A 14,501-nucleotide genomic window follows, 5' to 3' on the forward strand; every position below is an offset into this window, starting at 1 on the left:
ATGAAAAAACAGGTTTAAAAATCCCATTAAGTTTTATAGAAGGAGGGATCCATGGCCATCTCTTGTTTTTCCGATAAGCAAACACCCTAGCAGCAGCATAATTACACACTAATAATCATGTAGAACACCCTAGCAATATACTGAATACTGTAGCAACTGTATAGCAACATGCTAAAAACCACCCACAACACCGTAATAGCGTGTATTTCACACTAAAACACTACTTAAGTAACTGGCAAAATCTGTGCAGTTCTGTTTATTTTACTGTTGTGTTTCATGCTCAACAGAAATTACTGCAGGAAGATGAACAGTTGGAGAAGTGTTGGGAAAAACCTCTCCTGCTGGTATTTGATTTGTGACTCACTCACGCCAACAAGAAGAGGACCCCTGGTAGTTAGTGTGGATGATTTCTCCCAGAGAGCCATTCACTCTGACGTCTCAAACTGTAACAGAGCACAAACCATGATGGATTTTGCATGCACGATGATGGGTTTAGATCCATGTGTTTGCAAGAGACGGTGTGTGCGCTTGGCTATATCTCATGAGACTGGTATAGGAGTGTGTCTGCTGATGAAAACTGAGCTTGTCTACTCTCACTATTATTTTGGGGAAAGATTTGGATCCCTTCCCTGCTGAAAAGACCAGCAGAATCACCGAATCACGAGCGTGCGATACTGCTGTGCTGATGTCAGGTCAGTCTTCATGGAGGGGCCTGAAGATCACATCAACCCCCACAACTGTATGACCCATCTTGAGAGTCCTTATTTGCTAGCTGTAGCCTGACATGATTGCTGTCCCCACAAAGCTTCTTAACTAGCTTCACCACATAGATATCCTTTGTTAACCAGCTTTTATGTTCTTACAAATTTAAGTTTTTAATTGGCTTCCATGGTTCTACGAAGAACAATCATGGGACCTTTAAAAAGCGCAAAAGGTTCTTAATAGTTCAAAAGGGTTCTTTAGATTATTATAATGATCTTCACACTCAAAAATGGTTCTTTTAAGAACTGTTCATTGAAATGTTCTTCTGTGGCACAAAATGGTTCTTCTATGGCATCACTGTGAAACCTTTTGGACATTTTAATTTTAGGAGTGTATGTTGGTTGACCACCTTTACCAGCCAAAGTTTGCTGGTGAACAACATGATTATGTTTGTCCACCACCACCAAACCTGAATAAACCAAACCAGGACCAGCAAGTTACATGTCTAATCTGATCTTTTCAACTGGGCAAACCCCTGCTTCAATTCCTTGTTGATGCACAGAACACTGTTGCCCTTAGTCTGGGTGTGCGCCATATTTGATACATTCTTATATTTTCAGCATATGTTGATGAATGTGTCTTTCCAAAAAAGTGGCGAGGACAAAAATCTCAGGAAAGCATGGAAAAACCTATTGTTAATATCTATCCCTCACAGCCTCACGTCAAATTAAATGTTAATCTACCCCGACTAAGGTATGAACAGTATGTGATTTTGCCTACGTCTTACTCTCTTAGTCTAGCTCTGTACCAGCCCACACACACACACACACACAGACGTCTCCATTTGCCCTTGCAGCAGGGAAGGTTCAACTCGCCCTCCCCCCAGAGAGCAGCTTTGCACTTGAGCTGACCGTTAAACATGCTTTGCTAGGTTGCCATAGGAGGGCTGAGTACAAAGGCACTGGTCCTGACCCCCGAGCGGCTGTTAGCAGGGCTCCTGCGGTCTCTGGGAGAGAAAGAGAGGCGCCCACATCGAGCTTAAAAGATTCTCAGGAAGCTGTCAGTGCTGACACATTTCTCCCACTGCACTGCTGCACATATATGCAAATCTCAGCGCCTCAAAAAAACGGAGCACCAGATCAGCCTCAATTTATTCTCCCCTTCTGTTTCTCTCTCCTCCTTTCTCTCATCCGCTTTCTTTTGCTGCTGCTCTGCTAATGAAGATTTTCTTGCCCTGCCTCCCCCTCACAGGAGAGAAGTGGAACAGAGAGCTCAGCAGTATTTGAGTGTGGGGGAGCGGTCATGTACTCAAGTGTTTCTCATTAATGAATGATAATGGAGCCATCATATCTCATGTAAAGAGCTCTGTGACTAATTGTGCTACACTGTTTGCTCTGAGAATCTGCCTGATCTCTCTTCCAGCGGCTTTAGTGAGTTACTGTCAACAACATATTTGTGAGATTTTCTCACTTGGATGTAGTTTTGACTCGTGGTGTGTTGCAGGATCGTCCTAAAAAGAGATAGCTTTAATACAATATACAGTGGTATCTGTAGCTTGTTAAAAAAACACAGTGGTTCTGTCATGTTTTTGAACATTGTTGGTATGTGAATAAGTTTGTCAAAAAGCTAGAGCTACCATTGTGTATAACATTGTAGGGTAGAAACATTACTCATGCCTAATTATAATAATTTGACAAGAGTCTAAATATTGATACAATGGCAGTACCATATATATTGTGGGCATGGTATGGGAATACCATGGTATTCTTGATACCTTGGAGTACCATGCAAAAATACCAGTATGTTTTTTAATATCACCTTAAAGGGGAGCATGTACAAGAACAACAACAAAGGGCCTAAGACAGAACCTTTTGGCACTCCATACTTTAATTCCATGATTGTCATAGATAAATAGATAGATATGTTTTGTGCATTATCTGGGTAGATTCTGCTTATAATGTCTACATTGCTTTAGGGATCAGAATGAGTATGGCTGTGATTGAGAATGAGTTTAGTCAAGGCTCCAGCAGTAGCCCTGGATCTTTGCTTAGCCCCAGGCTCTTGCGCTGACAGAGAGGGGAGGTGATTAATTGCCTCGGAGGGAACAGTTGCAGGAATTATTAACGGCTGCAGGATTAATCTGTTTTCTCTGTTTGGCTCATTAGTATGGGCGACCCTGGTGGCTGGAAGATTTTTCTCTTGGTCTGGAGCTCCCTGGCAGCTCATAGGACTGAGTTGTGTCTTTCTTTTCATCAGTGTCTTTCCTTTCTCTTTCTCTTCATGTGTCTGGAAAATTCCCATCCTCAGCTGGCTGTTTCGGCAAACTCCAATCTCTGTGTGGCAGGTGGAATTGATTAATGTCACAGCATATTAGGGAAAGTGCTGTAAACACACTGTGTCCCTGTTTCAACAGACCAAACACTGTGATTCCTCTGCATACCTGTCTTAGTCTGTGTGTGTGAGTTTGCATCTAAAATGGGGAAAATGCAGTGAATTTTATGGAACGTGCTTCTCTCAGCTTTAACCCTCATACCCAGGCCTTAATGAATCTGTCACCACAGAAAGCTTTGCAGACGTTAAAATGATCATCTTCCACAATGTTCAAAATGTTGCCTGACTCTTGCATGTTTTTTTTTTTTTATTTGTAGATATTTTTGAATATTTTGATCATGGACAAACCCATTTTACTTTAAGTACATTTAGCAGAAAGTTTTTAAGATGTCCACACTCATTGCTTGCCTCTTGCTTAGATAATTTGGACAATGTGTTCATATTTTTTTTTTTTTTACCAATAAAACTGTTGCATTCTAAACCTTCTTACATCAGATTTAAAATGCACTTTCCGTGTGGATCTATTCATACCTTTCATTTTAGTCCAATCCTGCAGCAAGGGAAGAAGTAGTTCAGTAAATTCTATACAAGTAAACGAGTTGAGAGTCTCTCTTCCTTCCAGGAGACTTGAGTGCATTGAATTTACTGCACTGAGGGAGCTGTAAGTGTCTGTGAGCATTCATGACATGCTCTAATCATTAAGCTACTTAGAGTTAGATTGGAAAAATGAGCTGGATTTCCCCAGATGGAGATGTGATTCTCCCTTGACTCTGCTCTGCGTTATCCATGATTGAGACCTTCAGAGTTTGTCAGATCCTGAATTGAATAGTGATTTGTTTTCTTAGACTTTCACTTGGCACAATATCACATATAAAACCTGTCTAAAACAAAACCTGTCTATCTTTATTACATTATTACTTCTAGTCATTTATTCGAGCCCAACTTAACTCACTAACGTGGATAATACCTCTAGAGCTAGATCACAACACTCCGGCTGTCTGTGTTTATTACCCCTTCTGAGTGCATGTGTTGATGTCCCTCCACCCACCCTTCACTGCCCATGGCTACAAGACAAACAGCCTTTTCAGGAAGAGTTATGGTTGAACACAACAAAAAGTAGAGAATGTTTTCTCCTGTACTGTTCCTTTGGGGATCTCCAACAATGAAATCCATCCTGAACATTTGTAATACCATTGGATTTCTGGCACTTGAGGTCTTCTGTGGACACATAAGTGAAGCACCATTAAATGTAATCAAGGCTTTAATGAGATTAAAGAGACAGTTTACCAGAAAATTTAAATTCTGCATTGTCTAGAAAATGATGGGCCATCCAGTAATTACAACCTTAATACAATCAGCTAACTGATATTTCATGTGGTCTGGAGAAATTATAAAGCTGAGTTTCATCAACATATCTGTAAAAGCTAATGCCATGTTTCCTTGTAATATTACCTCTGGAAACAACAAAGGGCCAGAGACAGAGCCTTGTTGCACTCCATACTTAACTTACATGATTATTAGGGTGTAACAAAATTAAAATTTCAGTCATTTTCTCTCACAAACCTATTATATGACTTTAAATAAGAATTAAGGATAGTGCACAAGTTGTACAGACCACTTTTATGTTATTTTATTTTATATAAATTTTTCTTTTTAACTTTTATTAGTGACTGCTCAATTTCAATTTTTGTTGTATGGAAAAGAAAAAAAATCACATTGGACATTCTACTCCAATGTTTTTTGAGCAACATCTCATGGAGATGAGAAGATGATTTTAATTACAATTTACTTGCAAAAAATAAAATCCATTTTGAAATCTCCAACAAACAGTGGCAGTTCTTTGAATGAGACCAGTGGGGTTCTATGTGAGAGCTTTTTTCCTAGACTATAGTCCTGTAAGATGGGAAGATTGCATAAATTCTGGAGTTCAGTCCTTGATCTGAGTGTAGGCAGCTGGCGAAAAGCCAGGTGTGTTAGATGATGGAGTTCCAGCAATGCTCCGGACACACTGCACCTATTATTGGGCTGGCTCCCTTGCTGCAGTATGGGTTATAAACTGCTTCACAGCAGCCCACAATCAATGGGAAATTATCTTGCTAGATCGATGTCTGGGCTCTTAGAAGTTGCCTCACCAGCCAATGCAGAATACTGGGACTCAGCAGCTCAACACAACCAGAAGTGCATCTACTGTTGGAATGTGTTTGTGCTGTGACATGTCTTTGTAATTATATAGAGTATATAATGTTTTTATATCCCTTAAAGTTTTGATTAAAAATGATCCCGGATTTTAAATATGCTTTTATTGCTCAGTCTATGTTTAAAAAGTGTGTTTTATAAAATATAAAGAACTCTTTCTCTTTGTTGCTGACCTGATCTGATCTGTTCATGTCTTGGCAGTGTGAAATTCTCTTCTTACTGCTTTGTGACAGCTTGCTTTGAAATAGCATTCAGATACATGTTCTGAAAGATTGTTTACAGGTTTTTGCTTTCCTAGAGTCAAACAAAAAGACAACAACTGATAAGCTGGCTTTAGTGTATGTCATGTTACGTGACTCAAATTGTGGTCAGGTAACAGCTTTCATCAGTATGAGCTGTTTGAAGTGAACCAGATTTTGCAATCAGAGGTTGACAGATGCTACCGCTGTACATCTTTTGCTGAATGCTGCCAAATCATCTGAAAAAGCGGCCAGCTAAGATCAAGGGTGGAATTGAAAGTCTTTGCTTTCCCACAGAATAGAGATGCTGATGCCAGCCAGATCAGCATCATCTCCTTTCCTATCGATTGAGTGGCTCCAGTTTCAGAAGTGAAGCCTGCTCAGAGCCTTGTGCAGGCAGCTCTTAGCCACTGTAATGCAGCATTAGGTATCACAAAATCTCAGCCTTGAAGAATATGACCAAACCCCTGACCCTAGCCCTCAGTTCATACGGATCATATTTGCTTGAAATTGAGATTTCTTGATCCTTTAAGTTCTTGCCCTAGCAAAAAAATATTTAGTTTTAAATTATTTCATACTAAGTATAGTTCAAATCTGTTAACATATTTACTGACATATCGCTCGAGACTTATATATATAAAAATATATAAAAATTATAATTAAACTTTATTTGGAGCACTACTTTTTTCTTAAAAGTAGTATTTCTTAATATTAAGCCTAAAATGTGTTTTAATGTCACTACTCATGAGGATTGTATGATTTTTGAATGTATTTAAATGCAAAATATTTAAAGTGTACTTCCAGATGTACTTCTGGACTTCCGCACAATTAAAGTGCATTAAGTACAAAATTAGTTGTTCAAATTTTGCAGACTTTAAGTATACTGGTTTAGTATACTAAAAGTACAATTGCAGGGTATTTTGGAGGTGATTGATTGTGATTTCACTTTTTTTATGGTTTTAGTGTGTAAAGTTGCTGTTTGAGCATAAACAATATCTGCAAAGTTACGACGCTGATAGTTCAATGCAAATGTCGTTTAAATTTATGGCAGTTTAATGCCTACAAAAACGGCTTGTAGGGACTACAACGAGTTACTTTCCGGGTTCGTGACGTCACAAATCCATATAAACCCCGTCCCCGGGAACATGCAGCAAAGGGGGCGAGGCCATGCTGCGTTGCTTTAAAGAAGAGGAAGAGTTGCCATGCTGTCTAAACTAGGGGTGCATGAAAATTCTGTTCATACATGAATCGTGATTCTGTCTTCTAAATATTCTAATGGATTCAGAAGTTTCAAAATCAGTGTTCTAAAGTGAAAATGGTTCTTAATCCTGTTCCTCGCATCCCCCTGCTCTGCACATGCTCTGCATCTCTCTCTCTCTCTCTCTCTCTCTCGCTCTCATTCTCTCTCTCTGTCTGTCTCTCTCTCTCTCTCTCATTCTCTCTCTCTGTCTGTCTCTCTCTCTCTCTCTCTCTCTCTTTCTCTCATTCTCTCACTCTCTCTCATTCAGATCATCAGCTCACCAGCTTAGCTCCAACAATGAATTGTTCCAATTATACGCATATTTTCACATAGTTATAAGAAGCGTTATGCATGGACACGTGTATGGTTGCCGTACTGTATTAAAGCTGTTAAATTATGTGACAAATAATGTTTTTTTGTTGTTGTTTTTTTTAAAACGAGGCATTAACACGACTGCCCCCCATAATAATAGCCTAGAAAAAAAAGGTCAACCACCCCTTTAAGTACACAAATATGTAAATGCATTTGTAGTATATTTAGCATGAAATAAATGTATTTCAAATACAGTACATTTAGGATAACTAAAAATATATAGTTTTACTGTAAAATGTAGAATAATTAAATGTGTAATAAAATTTTTGATGCAGTTACACTTTCACTCAATTTGAGAATAAAATTGCTTCCTTATTAAAAATTATTTATCGAAGCTCAACAAATATGAAATACAACTGATGATTGAAACACTCTGATAAAGAGAAGATGCAGAAAACTGCTACAGCATCAATAAAACATCTTTATTACATATTTATTTCCTTACAAGATTAACAGAATGCATTAGAACAGCATTTGGAGAGAAGGCATTTGGACAGATAAAAAATTTGAGAAAAAAAATAAATAAAAGATTAGACATGATGGAATATTTTAATCTATTGACATCCCTACAGATGGTACTAACGTACATTGTACAACAGTGCAACTTTTTACTGTCTTCTCAGTAACAAATTACATGAATTGTGTTGCACATTATTCCAGGGAGAAAATTATAGCTCTCAGAGCTGTTTTCTAAATGCTAGTTGGTTGTGAATCAGTATTCCCAGAATTTCTTGCTCTTCTCATGCAACAGATGGACTATTCTGTGAACGCATCATCTAGATTTAAACCTGTCCCTGAGTAATCATGTGTTAGTGTGACATGTAAAGCACTGCAAACCCTCTATATATGATGAGAGAGTGTGAAAAGGGTGTTGGAAGTGTGAATGTGTGTGTAAACAGATTCATAAAATCTCTCTTCCTGATCCCAGCCCTCACCTCAGCAGGGCAGCTTTTCGTTGTTTGACAGGGAGCTTTGAAAAGGTCACCGGGACTTGAATCGCCATTAACCTCACCCCTCCCCATTCTTTCACACAGGGAAACTGGAGAGCCAGAGCCACCAAAGTGCCAAGAAGTGTTTAATGCAGCCAGCGTGACCTGAACAAAGCCACGGCGGTCAAGAGACGAGGAACAGAGAGTCCCTGTGGAAGCCTCACGTTGGCTGTGTCATGCTACAGCGGGAATCACCATGTCACATACGGGACGTGTGGGACTAATGGTGACATCAGTAGCACGGCAAATGCACAATCATTCCCTGATTTAAATGTTATTGCTTTTTCTGCAATAAAAGGCTGAAGACTACTTGTGTATTGGTTCTTTAATACATTTCAGTTGGAAAGCATTTTAAAATAGAATTTATTTTTTATAATTTAGTCTTTTGGGTTATTTTGCGTATAATACTGCTGTATAATTAACCAGCTCCCTTTTAATCTCAATTGGATTTCCAGCTCATAAAGCCGACGGTCTGAACCTGAACCGGTTGGCTGAGCATGGAATTTTCTGCTTACTAAAGAGGCAATTGTGCTGGAGAGCTCATATTGGAGCTGCGCTTGTTATTTGGACCACAATGGCTGTCAAAGCCAGAGCCTCTCAGGTTTTGGGCCTGCTGCTCTCAAAGTGATTGAGTGGCCTCTTTGTGACACAAGCATCTCTGCACCAGAAAGAGCAAATGACTGGCTCCATTAACGGTAGATTGCAGGATGGGAACTGCATTAAAGAAGCCTACCGTGTATTGAGCATGCAGGTCATCGGTCTTTCTTCGTATTTCAACACAGGTAAATACATCAGCATGATAAATGATCAGCTAGGACCAGCAGTCTGTTGAATTATATAGACTTTTCTGGGATTGCTTTGTTTTTATTTTGGTTCATATATTATGTGTGAATCTTTCTTGGTAAATCTCACAAATATGAATTAAAATAAGTCAATTCCCACCAAATTGTGCGTCCTGCAATGCGGTAAAATTATCATTATTAATGTAATATAATGATGAAAAATCTATCCACCTTCCACAGAAAATCATGTAAATAAAGTATGGAGTACCAAAAAGTTCTGTATTAGGCCCTTTGTTGTTGTTCATGTACATACTCCCCTTTATGATATTAAAAAACATACTGTTGTTTTTGCATGGTACCCTAAGGTATCAAAAACACAATGGCATTACTATGATAGATTGAAATGCAGATTTATTTATTATATTTTATATTTCACAGTAGTCTACTAATGATTGAGAGAGGAAATGCACTTGATTGTCATGAAAATACACGTTTTACTAATGCAGAATATATTTTCTTTTATTTTTGAGCTGAAATGTGACCTTACTTGAAAGGTTTTCATAAGAGCCAACCTTTTATAGCATGTCTGTCACTTTGCTTCTTTTGCAATTAATTGTCCAAAATACAAATACTGTTTGAGTTTAAGATTAAACCTTTTGAAAACCCTCCCTTGCCTAAAGCCAGAGAGTAGCTAATCAAACTCGGTCACCTCAACCACCTATGGGGTGCTGGGCACTCCTTTGTGCCAAAGTACAAAAGACATTTTCTGAGGAGTACTGAAGAGCTTCCAAAATTCAGATTCACATAGCCGTTGTCGGCGACGTGATCTTGGGTGGGCTTCGATGCACGGCCGATGCGTGGGATTTATAAATGAAAAATGTTAATCAATAAAACTACGGTATTATGGAGTATTGAAACAAATTCCCTGCATTTGTTTAAACAAACAGTATGAGCTATTAAAAGCATGATTCAAGTGTGAAGGAGCTAATTATCTTATGAAAAGCTTATGTTTTTGCATTTGAATGAGAGGGCATTTTAAAAGAGGCTTAGGTTGTAGAAGGAATGTCAGCAGCAGGTCTTCCTGTTCTCAGTCAGCACTTTCCTTGCAGGCATTTCCTTCTCTTACCACTGTTTGACAGGCCTCACTCTGTTAACCCCGAATAAAAGAAAGTGCAAATGAGCATACCTGTGGCTACAGACACAACGCTGCCACCCAGGCACCCAGAAATGGAGTGAAAAAGTTTATGATGAAACCTGGAGCTGCTGGTCTGTTATCAGCCAACTGGAAACTAGCATTGTTTAGAGGAGCTTTCCAGTGTTCTGAGCTGTGGAAATAGTGAACGAGTAATAGCCTACCTGCACATCAACAAATAGCATTTTTACATTATTAAGAAATCTTTGAAAGATGCATGGAATGTAGCTTTGCTATATTTAACACGTAAACTGATATGCATGGGTTTTGTCTGTCTACTGCACAATAGCAAAATGAGTCATTAAGTGCCAAGTGTATGCCCTTTGTGTCTTTAAAAATGCTCATTCCTCTCAATCATGTCAAAAGCAATGCTGTCAGTCATCGTGTACCAACTGAAAGCAAAAACATCACTTTACCAGCAATGTTACTGTACTAATGTGTTTGGTAATTTAACTTCTCCTCTTTTAAAGGGACTGTTCATCCAAAATGTAAATTCAGGCATAACTATTTCACCCTCATATCAGCTCAAATTTGTACAATTTCTTCCCATCTCGTAAAAAGGATATGTAGCAGAATGCTAATTTCCTATAATACATATACATAATTGCACACGTGCAAATGAGGTTTTAGAGCTACAATGGAGGGGAATATTTTCAGTGAATCTTTGGTAACAAGAGTCTGACAATAGAGCTTAAATAAATGTTTTCAGGTGTTTATGTTCAAAAGTCAGCCAGGGTAGATTGTGAACTAAAACTAACTAAATAAATAAATTACATTTAATAAACTTATTTTATTTCATTCAGTTGCCCAGGCATATTTTGAATTTAGTTAACTTGATGTACTAAAATTACTAAAACTGAATATCAACTATAGAAATAATAATAATAACTGCAGTATCTCAATACTAAAATAACACTGATTTGATCATATATTATGATGAAAAACAGCACTGTCTGCTCAAACTTGTCCTTTTTATTACCCATAATTAAGCAGAGTAATTAATTTCTTAAACGGACCCTAAAAGACACGCTGTTTTACAATTATTAAAATGTAATTTTAGAATAGGCGATGACAACTGTTATTATTTATTTTTATCTATTATCAGATTAACAGACCTGGACTGCTCATAATTGATTTATGGAATATGATGAAGAGTTACACGATTACAACTCTGAAGTATGTTTATGTCATTCATTACAAGACTATATACACAATTATAACTAAGGCACTGGTGGTAATTCAGTCACTGAAAGACTAATTAATTGTAAATGAATTGCAAAAGCAAATGAATTCGGTTTACCAAATTTAAGATACTTAAATTTCTTTTAAAGATCTCTTCTAGAGGAAACTAGGTTGAGGCAGAAAAGACAGCACGTTTCTGAATGCGTTTTAAACGCTTTGGCCACATTCAAACACGTGGGAAGTTTCAGACAGAGTGCCTGGCAGTGGTTTAATGGAACGAGCGATCCAGTTTCCGCGTTTTAGAACGCACTGCGCGCGGAGGGTTCAATCCATGCGGATCATTCTCCTGGATTTCATGGCGCTTCCTCCTCCTGCCCTTTAGTTACATTGTATCTCCCTTACTGAAAGGAGCGAGGGATCTAGGACTCAACTCAAGGGAAAAATGAATGAATATACGTGAAAATGGATGTGCCGAGATGTTGGATTTATCGTCCTGGAGTTCAAGAAAGACGTATTTGAAGAACGCGTTGAGGTTTAGATCCTGCAATGCCAGTTTCAAGGCAGTGTTTCCATTTCTGAACGGGATCTTTAGGAGTGTGATGGCTGCTGGCCTTCCCTTTCTCTAGTTGCTGGATGTGTTGGAAAGTGCACTGCTTTGGGATCATTTTTGGAATTCCGTGCGCAAATCCAGAGGCATTCCCACCTTTCTCTATGGAATGTACATAAGTATTCTCTGGATAGGGGTTCGCGTGTGGGGTAAGTGGCGCTGGGATTAATGCATTTCTTTTGTGTGTGTGTGTGTGTGTGTGTGTGTGTGTGTGTGTGTGTGTGTGTGTGTGTGTGTGTGGGTAGGGGGTGGTGTTTTATTGGTGCAGATGGAGACTGGAGGTGCTTTAGCCCATTAGCTTAGCTCGGTTGTCATGGCTCTCACATGCTTTGACCATCTTAGCGAGTCATTTCCTTAAGAGCAACGCGGACCAATGCGTTTGAACCGCGCGTATCGAACAACGCGTCCCAGTTTACTCCATTACACAAGTGATCACTCGCGGAGTGAGGAAATACACTGGTTATGTTTAAAACAGCACTGGTTTGTTTATGCTGGAGTTGCAGTTCTCTGTGGAACAGCTCGAGTCTGTTATGAATGTCAAAGGATGTGTGAGTATCAGCAGATTCATAGTGAATCACAGCTTTCAAACAGAACTCGTATAATACAACCTTCAGCAGCCACACGTCTTCAGAGCAGCCCACATATACTAACAAAAGGTACCATGGTATTACCATGGCTTTTTAGACATGCTACCATGGTTATGTCATGGCTTTTAGACGTGGAGAATACTTTAAAGTACTTGAAATATAAATAATGTATGTCAAAGTACTGTGGTATTAACATTTGATACCATATTTATAACTTATCTGCTCGCTTGATTTTCCCACTGGTTCAGAATAATTGTATGGAGCCATAATTCTGCTAGTTTTATCACTGTGTTGATTGAGTAGAGGCCAAATGTGTTTGCTTTATAAGCTCTGTGGCTAATCTTTACTGCCTTACACTTATCCTTGTCAGAAACACTAGCTTTCCTGCTCATCACCTTTAAACTGCTTGCGTGAGCTACTTGTGAATGGATACTATCTCAAAACCTAACTTTATTTATATTTAAGGTAAAGTTTTTCAATGTCACCATACATTGTTGGGAATTGGATATTTTACAAAAATGGCCATGTGAATACATTGGTATATTAATAAGATCTAGGTTTATTCAGTCCCATGGTCCCTAGTGCAACTATTATACACTATTGAGTGTGTGTGAATGGAACTGAAATGCATTTGCCCTATTGTATCTGTTTAAAGAATCAGCACAGATATCAAATGGCATCAAGTGATGGCAAGCAGAAAAATCATCATATATAGCATATGGAAAATAATCAGCTTTGAGATGAAAACCCAGAGTTCATTTGATCTTAGAAAGAAGTGTAATGAAGCGTTGGTGTAGACACATGCTGACATATATTGAAGATGTTTCAGAAATCATTTAATGAGTCTGAACTTGACTTTCATATATAATATTTTGTTTAGTTTCCTCCTTTGGTGACAGATTGTTAATGCAGTGTAGCACATTGATATAGGTTGATTATATTTACTTTGCAGTACTCTGATATTATTGTGCAACAGTGTTATTAGATAGTAATACTATGGTACTCAAAGGAACTTCATTCCATGACACCATGTCCAAAAAACATTGCGGTATTTTTGTAAGGGTTTCTTGACACCAAACACAGGCAAATGTGTGAACTTTCATATCATCTACTTTCAGTATGATTTGCTTTTATCAGTAATAATGTTGTAGAGTACTTGTGTGGAGATGAGTTAGCAGTCAGCCGGAGGCCGAATCTATTACCTGTGTCTCAGACAAGTTTTTTCTCTCTCTCTTTTTAGCTGTTTAGCGTCTGTAGAGTTCAGATTTGTCTGCAGGCCAGGGCTAGCTGTTTACTGTCTATACTTTACACCAAAAAAGCTTTGCTCAGCTTTGGTCTAGACAGCTGTGGGTTTTTAAAAAAATGTTTTTTAGTCCATATACCGTAGTGCTCTGATCCTGTGATAAGATAGTCCAGAGCAATCAATAAGTCTGAACCGATGGGAGCGTACAGCTGGAAGAGAGATATATTGCTGTAGCTCAGTAATGTTTGTGAATGCTTAGAAAGATCCATACACTCATTATGAATTTAGTGTTGTCACCACTCAAGCTATGCACATCATTCAGTTCAGCATTCAGTCTTTATTGCCGTTACAAGTGGTCTGTTATGCATTAGATTGTGCCTTTAAGTTATCTTTCTAATGCAGATGAATGTTATTCTCTCTGTTTTTTGTGACATCAATAGGGATGATAATTCTAATTCTATTTTATATTTTATCAGCCATATAAATGTAGCCAACATTGTGAAAATTGATTTTAATGTACTTTTGGCATTAAGCTTCCTAAAGACTTTTGTGTTTTAATATCGTATGTTAGCGGAACTTGATTCTTTCTAGAATCTGTTCCAATGAACGTTTATAATAAATCTGTTCTAAACACTAATTCAGGATTTTATTAGGGTTATCTTTCAGAAATGCTTACAAAATCTCTGTATGGCTTAAAAATGTTTTAGTGAAATATTGCTATTATTGCATTGTTACATTGGCGCACAAATATAAATTATTATATCTCATTCTTCCTTGTATAAATTTAGTGTAAAACTGTGTAAAGCATGCCTTTTTACACAGATCTGTACTGTATTTTA

General features: G+C 38.1%; 1 protein-coding gene across 1 annotated transcript in view; it reads left to right on the forward strand.

Moving 5' to 3' along the window:
- Nucleotides 1–11,605: 11,605 nt before the first annotated feature.
- Nucleotides 11,606–14,501, forward strand: part of LOC306879045 (zinc finger protein 609-like) — a 51,226-nt gene continuing 48,330 nt past the window's right edge. Inside the window, exon 1 of the mRNA XM_079431729.1 lies at nucleotides 11,606–11,981. The gene's annotated coding sequence lies outside the window, so the exon portion shown is untranslated. The remainder of the gene's footprint in view (nucleotides 11,982–14,501) is intronic.

This window comes from Barbus barbus (genome assembly GCF_936440315.1).
Source record: "Barbus barbus genome assembly, chromosome: 2".
NCBI classification, from domain to species: domain Eukaryota; kingdom Metazoa; phylum Chordata; class Actinopteri; order Cypriniformes; family Cyprinidae; genus Barbus; species Barbus barbus.